The sequence below is a fragment of the Mesoplodon bidens genome (genome assembly GCF_964165515.1).
Source record: "Mesoplodon bidens genome assembly, chromosome: 3".
NCBI lineage: Eukaryota > Metazoa > Chordata > Mammalia > Artiodactyla > Ziphiidae > Mesoplodon > Mesoplodon bidens.
Window position 1 is genome coordinate 94,491,094 of NC_138178.1, and position 8,807 is coordinate 94,499,900.

Here is an 8,807-nt window from a genome sequence, read left to right on the forward strand (position 1 = left end):
AAAAGAAAAAGAAAGCAAGACAAAGCCAGCTTGTAACCTTCCCTCCCAGGCTCTTGAAAAATCTTCACTTCACTGAAGGGCACGCTCTGTGCCTCCAGCACTTTGACCCATGTGGAGAAAGGTATAAGGGAAATAGGAAGTTGTAATCCTAAAGGATCCTTACTGGTCTAATTTATTTTTCTGTACTCTCTGTCCCTATCCTCAACCTCCAGGACTAACAGTTTAGCTAGAGAGATAAGACATGTTCAAGATTAACAAAGGATTTGTTAAACTGACAAACGATTAATGCCCAGGACATATAAAGAACTCTTACAAATTAGGGAGAAAAAGATAAATCAATAGAAGAAACATGGGCAAATGACTCAGGCACTTTTCAAAAGAGAGAGTGGAAATGACCAATAAACTTATAACATGATGTTCAATATCATTAGAAATCCCAGAAATGCTATTAAACCAGTGAGATACTGCTTTACAGATTTGCAAAAAATAAAAATGTGTAAGCATCATGTATTGGTGAAGATGTCTAACAACTGAAACATTACTGTTGGGATTGCAATTGTTATGACTGATACAATCACCTTGGAAAACAAGTCGGCATCGTCTAGTAAAGCTTAAGACATGCATCACTGTGACCCACCAAACCTCTCCTAGATAAACCTAGGAGAACTCACCGACCGCGTCAGGATACACACACAAGAATATTTTTTTAAAAAAGAAAGAAAGAATATTCATAATAGCACTGTTTGTAACTAGCAAAAAACTGGAAACAGTCTTTATGGCCAACAAAAGTGGAGTTTTTGGTTGATTCATACAATGGAAACTATAGCAACGAAAATGCTGAATGAAAAAGCAAATCTTGGAAAAATACAGAATAATTCTATTTACCTAAAGCTCACAAACATGCAAAATTAAACAATATATGGTTCGGAGATAAAGACATGCGTGGTGAGATTAAAAAGAAAAGGAAATGATAAATGTAATATTCAGGGTAGTGGTTACCTCTGAGAAAAGGAAAAGGGATGGAGTGGAGACAGACATGCAGGGTTTTGTTTTTTGATTGGAGTATAATTGCTTTACAATGTTGTGTTAGTTTCTGCTGCACAGTGAAGTGAATCAGCCATACGCATACACACATCCCCTCCCTCTTGGACCTCCCTCCCCCGGCATCCCACCCAAGTAGGCCATCACAGAGCGCACCGTGCTGAGCTGCCTGTGCTATATAGCAGGTTCCCACTAGCTATCTATTTTACACATGGTAGTGTATTTATGTCAAACCTAATCTTCCAATTCATCCCACCCTCCCCTTCCCCACCCTCCGTGTCCACACGTCCTTTCTGTTCCTGCTCTGTAAATAGGTCCATCTGTACCATTTTTCTAGATTCCACATATATGCGTTAATATATATTTGTTTTTCTCTTTCTGACTTACTTCACTCTGTATGACAGACTCTGGGTCCATCTACATCTCTACAAATTACTCAATTTCATTTCTTTCTATGGCTGAGTAGTATACCATTATATATATGTACCACATCTTCTTTATCCATTCATCTGTCAATGGACACTTACGTTGCTTCCATGTCCTGGCTATTGTAAATAGAGCTCCAATGAACATTAGGGTGCATGTGTCTTTTTGAATTATGGTTTTCTCAGGGTATATGCCCAGTAGTGGGATTGCTGGGTCATACGGTAGTTCTATTTTTAGTTTTTTAAGGAACCTCCATACTGTTCTCCACAGTGGCTGTAACAACTTATATTCCTACCAACAGTGTAAGAGGGTTCCCTTTTCTCCACACCCTCTCCAGCATTTATTGTTTGTAGGGTTTTTTTTCATAAATGAGTGTTTATATTCAAACAATATAATTGCTTATACAGAAAACTCAAGATAAACTCAGTGTACAAGAATACAGGTACAAAAATTACAGAATTATTTATAATAGCAAAAAGAAATTTAGAAACAACTTATATAATACTCAAAAGGTATTTGCTAACTACAATCATAATAAACTCACTCATTAGACAATTATACATTATTGAAAATTAAATATGGATGCTTTTCCTAATCTTGAGCAAAAAATAAATAAGTTGATGAAGGATTCAAATAGTATGCTCCCATGTATATAAAATGGAAAAATATGAAAATTGACACATTTTTTGTTGATATGTATATGTGTAATAAACTTATGAAGGCATGAATGGGAACATAAAAAACAAAATTCAGGGCAGTGGTTACATCTAGGAGGCGGTATAGAGAGTAAGGATGGTGAGATCATGGAAGGTTACCCAGGGACCTTAAATAGTACTGGTACTGTTTTAGTTCATAATCTGGGTAGTGGGTACACAGGTGTTTTTTTGTTTTGTTTTGTTTTTGGGTTTTTTTGCAGTACACGGGCCTCTCACTGTTGTGGCCTCTCCCGTTGCGGAGCACAGACTCCGGACGCGCAGGCTCAGCAGCCATGGCTCACAGGCCCAGCCACTCCGCGGCATGTGGGATCTTCCTGGACCGGGACATGAACCCGTGTCCTCTGCATCGGCAGGTGGACTCTCAACCACTGCGCCACCAGGGAAGCCCAACACAGGTTTTTATTATATTTTTATGGCACCATTTTATGTTTGAAATAGTTCATAAGAGAGCCTTCCCTACAATTCCAGCCTTTTTGGTGAGATTTACAAGGGCTGCAAATATTCTCATGCTCTGGGTGTCTTCTGAGCTGATCTTATCAACATCTCTTCCCCAAATCTCTTTGGCAAGTGTCCTCAAATCTTGTTCATCTCAAGTCTCTGATCATTTGAGCAGAAGAGATATCAGGTACAGTCTGTGATTTGGTGTCAATTAATACAATGGACCATGCCTCCTTTCTTTCTCATGCCACCCTGTGATTCCAGGACGCTTGTATTCTGGTAAGGGAGAAACAAAATATAAATTTGTTTTGGATTCAGAGCTTAAACATTATTCGTAGGACAGCACTCCAAACTCTAAAAGTCATTCCCTGCTGTTTCCTAAATTGGGTCTTCAGTTGTCCAGTTTATCATTCATTTTATAAGAGCAGCTGCTTCTGTGTTATAGGCCAGTGAATTCCATAGGCAACAGTTCACGTTTCACTTTTTTAGGAAAAGATTTAGCCATTGTTTTGGAGTGCATCATTGGGCATTAAAGTAATTTGTAAATTTGCAGACAGGCAGGGATATCATATGCAAATTCAGAATAAAGTTCATGCCTGTGTGGGTATCGCAGCCTCACAATGATGGAAGGAAGCCACAAATAGTCATCCTTCTCCACATAGCTGGCTGGTTTGCAGTACCAGGGAAGATACACAGTATTGGGCTCTGCTGTTGGCAGTTTGGGCCCTCAGGCGTTGTATTAACCAGATCATATTGGTTGGGGGAAGTCCATGTGATTCAGCCCATGAATGACCTTCATCTTATACATTAGATTCTCTTTGTTCATGAACCCATTGCACAAACAGCAGATGGTTAGGGATGTTCTCAACATCTGTAGAATGGGCCATTCTGTCCATTTGATTATTGAGATTCCTCTGCTCTGAATAACCTTTGGTGAGACTTTGCATGGGATAGATTTCATCTTCCACCCCTGTGCCCATTCTGAGAGGTCTATTTGCATAGCTCTTCTGCAGAAATCCTTGTCATCAATCATCTAATCTTATTCTTTTGAAATTCCTGAGCATCAAGCAATGCCCATGAATCTTGTTTGTAGATTTTTTGATGATGGCCATTTAGACTGGTGTGAGGTGATACCTCACTATGGTTTTGATTTGTATTTCTCTAATAATTAGTGTTGTTGAGCATATTTTCATGTGCCTCTCGGCCATCTGTATATCTTCTTTGCTGAACTGTCTATTGAGGTCTTCTGCCCATTTTTTCATTGGGTTGTTTGTTTTTTTTATATTAAGCTGCACGAGCTGTTTATATATTTTGGAGATTAATCCTTTCTCTTGCTTCGTTTGCAAATATTTTCTCCCATTCTGTGGGTTGTCTTTTCGTCTTGTTTATGGTTTCCTTTGCTGTGCAAAAGCCTTTAAGTTTCATTAGGTCCCATTTGTTTATTTTTGTTTTTACTTTCATTACTCTAGGAGGTGGGTCATAAAAGATTTTGCTGTGATTTATGTCAAAGAGTGTTTTTCCTGTGTTTTCCTCTAAGAGTTTTATGGTGTCTGGTCTTACATTTGGTATTTTTTTAAATTTTATTCATTTATTTATTTTTGGCTGCGTTGGGTCTTTGTTGCTACATGCGGGCTTTCTCTAGTTGCAGTGAGTAGGGGCTACTCTTCATTGCGGTGCACGGGCTTCTCACTGCAGTGGCTTCTCTTGCTGTGGAGCACGGGCTCTAGGTGTGTGGGCTTCAGTAGTTGTGGCTCGGCAGCTCCAGAGTGCAGGCTCAGCAGTTGTGGCGCATGGGCCCAGTTGCTCTGTGGCATGTGGGATCTTCCCGGACCAGGGATTGAACTTGTGTCCCCTGCATTGGCAGGCGGATTCTCAACCACTGCGCCACCAGGGAAATCCCTACATTTAGGTCTTTAATCCATTTTGAGTTCATTTTTGAGTATGGTGTTAGGTAGTGTTCTAATTTCATTATTTTACATGTAGTTGCCCAGTTTTCCCAGCACCATTTATTGAAGAGACTGTCTTGTCTCCATTGTATATTCTTGCCTCCTTTGTCATAGATTAGGTGACCATAGGTACGTGGGTTTATCTCTGGGCTTTCTATCCTGTACCATTGATTTATATTTCTGTTTTTGTACCAGTACCATATTGTCTTGATTACTGTAGCTTTGTAGTATAGTCTGAAGTCAGGGAGCCTGATTCCTCCAGCTCTGTTTTTCTTTCTCAAGATTGCTTTGGCTATTCGGGGTCTTTTGTGTTTCCATACAAATTGTAAAATTTTTTGTTCTAATTCTGTGAAAAATGCCATTGGTAATTTGATAGGGATTGCATTGAACTTGTAGATTACTTTGGGTAGTATAGTCATTTTCACAATATTGGTCCTTCCAATCCAGTAGCATGGTATCTCTCCATCTGTTTGTGTCATCTTTGATTTCTTTTATCAGTGTTTTATAGTTTTCTGAGTACAGGTCTTTTGCCTCCTTAGGTAGTTTTATTCCTAGGTATTTCATTCTTTTTGTTGCGATGGTAAGTGGGATTGTTTCCTTAATTTCTCTTTCTGATCTTTGGTTGTTAATGTATAGGAATGCAAGAGATTTCTGTGCGTTAATTTTGTATCCTGCAACCTTACCCAATTCATTGATTAGTTCTAGTAGTTTTCTGGTGGCATCTTTAGGATTTTCTATGTATGGTATCATGTCATCTGCAAACAGTGAGTTTTGCTTTTTCTATCCCAATATGTATTCCTTTTATTTCTTTTTCTTCTCTGATTGCCATGGTAGGGCTTCCAATACTATGTTGAATAGTAGTGGTGAGAGTGGACATTCTTGTCTTGTTCCTGATCTTAGAGGAAATGCTTTCAGTTTTTCACCATTGAGAATGAATTTTGTTGTGGGTTTGTTGTATGTGGCCTTTATTATGTTGAGGTAGGTTCCCTCTATGCCCACTTTCTGGAGAGTTTCTATTATAAATTGGTGTTGAATTTTGTCAAAAGCTTTTTCTGCATCTGTTGAGATGATCATATTGTTTTTATTCTTTTTAAAATTATTTATTTATTTATTTTTGGCTGCATTGGGTTATCGTTGCTGCACATGGGCTTTCTCTAGTTGTGGCGAGCGGGGGCTCCTCTTCTTTGGGTGCGTGGGCTTCTCTCACTGAGGTGGCTTCTCTTGTTGTGGAGCACAGGCTCTAGGTGCGCAGGCCTCAGTAGTTGTGGCGTGCGGTCTCAGAAGTTGCAGCTCGCGGGCTCTAGAGCACAGGCTCAGTAGTTGTAGCACACGGGCTTAGTTGCTCCGCAGCAACTAATGTGGCTTCTTCCCAGACCAGGGCTCGAACCTGTCTCCCCTGCATTGGCAGGTGGACTCCAAACCACTGCGCCACCAGGGAAGCCCCTGGTTTTTATTCTTTAATTTGTGAATATGGTAAACAGACCAATCACAGGTAATGAAATTGAAACTGTAATTAAAAATCTTCCAGCAAACAAAAGTCCAGGGCCAGATGGCTTCACAGGCGAATTCTATCGAAATTTAGGAAAGAGTTAACACCTATCCTTCTCAAACTCTTCCAAAAAATTGCAGAGGGAGGAACACTCCCAAACTCGTTCTGCAAGGCCACCATCACCCTGATACCAAAACCAGACAAAGGTATCATAAAAAAAGAAAATTACAGACCAATATCACTGATGAACATAGACACAAAAATCCTCAACAAAGTACTAGCAAACAGAATCCAACAACACATTAAGAAGATCATACACCATGATCAAGTGGGATTTATCCCAGGGATGCAAGGATTCTTCAATATACGCAAAACAATGAACGCAGGGCTCTTAAAAGACAAAAATGATGTTCTGTTTCTTACACTAGGACGGGGGTGCAAAGTGTTATAAATGTACTCAATTTTTATACATGTATTATAAGTATTATTGTAGCTATTAAATATTTTATAAGAACAATTTTTTTTAAAGTGTCAAGCGTATTAGAGGTTAGACACAAGAGGTAAGGCCACCATCCCAAGGCATATGTCGCCTCTCTTGAAAGAACTAGGTACATAAGACTCTCGTGTTCTGGGCAGAGAGCAGGACAGGGGTTTGGGGTCTGCTCCACTCTCTTCTCTCAGGCTGGGCCGTTGAGGGGTGGGGAGGAGACAGGAGGGCACTGCCTATCTCAGACTGCCAGGGATTTATTACATTTGCAAAACTGGTCTGCAGATGCAGCATAAGATAGAGCGCTCCATCCAGAATCACCCAGCCCATGGCTGATTCCCCTGGCAGATGCATGCACACCAGATAACATCTCTAATATCCAGGAGGAAATGAATTCCCCTACTTGGTTTTCCCATCTGGCCTCGCCCCTTGCCGCAATCAGTTTATCTGGCAGATCTCCCTTCCCTGTAAAAAGAGGAGAAATTGTTCTTCTACAACTCAGCTTTCATTATGAAAATGAAACTGTGCCCACAGTGTTAACAGAGGTTTGTGACTAGCAGAAATTCTTCAGCCCGTTTTACAGAACAACAGATAAGGGACAGCTTGTTAAAAACCCCTCTGCTTGTAAACTACCGTCACTGATTAAGCTAGCTTTAATTTGTTTTTTTTCCTCTCTTTAATTTCATACCCTCCAGGCATCGCATAGCCTGCTGGGTAATATATCACAAGACTCCTTAACCACCCCTACAGATAACACTTCTGAAGTATGGGTCGCTATAGTAACAGGGGCTTAAGTTGTTTTTTCAGAACTTTGAATCAGCTCTTGGTCAGTTCAATCTGGCTAAGACTGGTTGGGACCACTGACCCTAAAGCTGGGCCCTCACAGGTGTCCAATGAACAACCTTTTGACATAAGAGGGCCAAAAGTCCACTCTCAGATCACACTAAGCCCCTCCATTTTTGAACATGCATCCCATGAAGAAGCATATAATCCAGATACGCCTGCGCAAAACACCACTTACCTCACCTTTTCCTACCTCTAATCACCTTTCCCCACCTCTAATCACCTTTCCCCATGCCTAAGTCTACACTACTTCTTTATCCCATAAATAGCTCAAGCCTTCAGAGAGGCGGATCTGAGATTTGTTCTCCCGTCTCCTGGCTTGGCTGCCTTGTGAATAAATTATTTTTCTGCCGCAAACCTCTGTGTCTCAGCATTTGGCTTGCCACACGTTGCGCAAACAAACCTGGTTTGGTAACAAAAGCATTGTCAGTGTGGCAGGGGCTGGATATTGGTCATTTCTTATTTTCTTCTTTTCTCCATTCAACTTTTATGGATGGCTTTTGCATTAGAGCTCTGCTAGGCATAGGGGATGAATCAGGCATGAACTCTATCCTGGAAGAGTGAGCAGCCCAGTGGGGTAGACAGACTAGAAAGCAAATAATCATGGAACCAAGTGTAATAGAGGTAAACAAGCCTCAAGAGCAAAGAAAGATAAAAAGATTAATTCCACTAAGATGGTGGTCTGGGAAAGTTTCCCAGAGGAAACGGGTTTTTATTCCCTCTAAAGTTAATATTTTTTCTTATTAGAAAAGAAATACATGCTTATTTCAGAAAAATGAGGAAAAATATGGAAAAGATATTAAAAACATTCCTTTCTCACCACCAAGACAACATAGTTAATCTCTTAGTGTATCACAAGAGGTACTAATCAAACCGAGTCCTTAAAAATGAGCAGGAGGTATTGCTAAAGTTCTATTCCTTAGGCGGTGGGATGGGTACCTCATTGCTTTTCAGTGATTCATTGCAATGTACCTATGCATCAAATGTACTTTTTTATTATTAATTAATTAATTAATTTTTGGCTGTGTTGGGTCTTCATTGCTCCGTGTGAGCTTTCTCTAGTTGCGGTGAGCGGGGGCTACTCTTTGTTGCGGTGCACGGGCTTCTCATTGCAGTGGCTTCTCTTGTTGCAGAGCACGGGCTCTAGGCACGCGGGCTTCAGTAGTTGTGGCACACGGGCTTAGTTGCTCTGTGGCATGTGGGATCTTAGTTCCCTGACCAGGGCTTGAACCCATGTCCCCTGCATTGGCAGGTGGATTCTTAACCATTGCGCCACCAGGGAAGTCCTCAAGTGTCTCTTAAATGTGTAAAATATCTCACAATTAAAAAGTGAATAAATAATATCTAGTCAAGGATTTGGGAAGGACTGGTCTAGATATTTCAGCTCCCACTAAACTAAAATTTAACTTTTAGGGAATGCT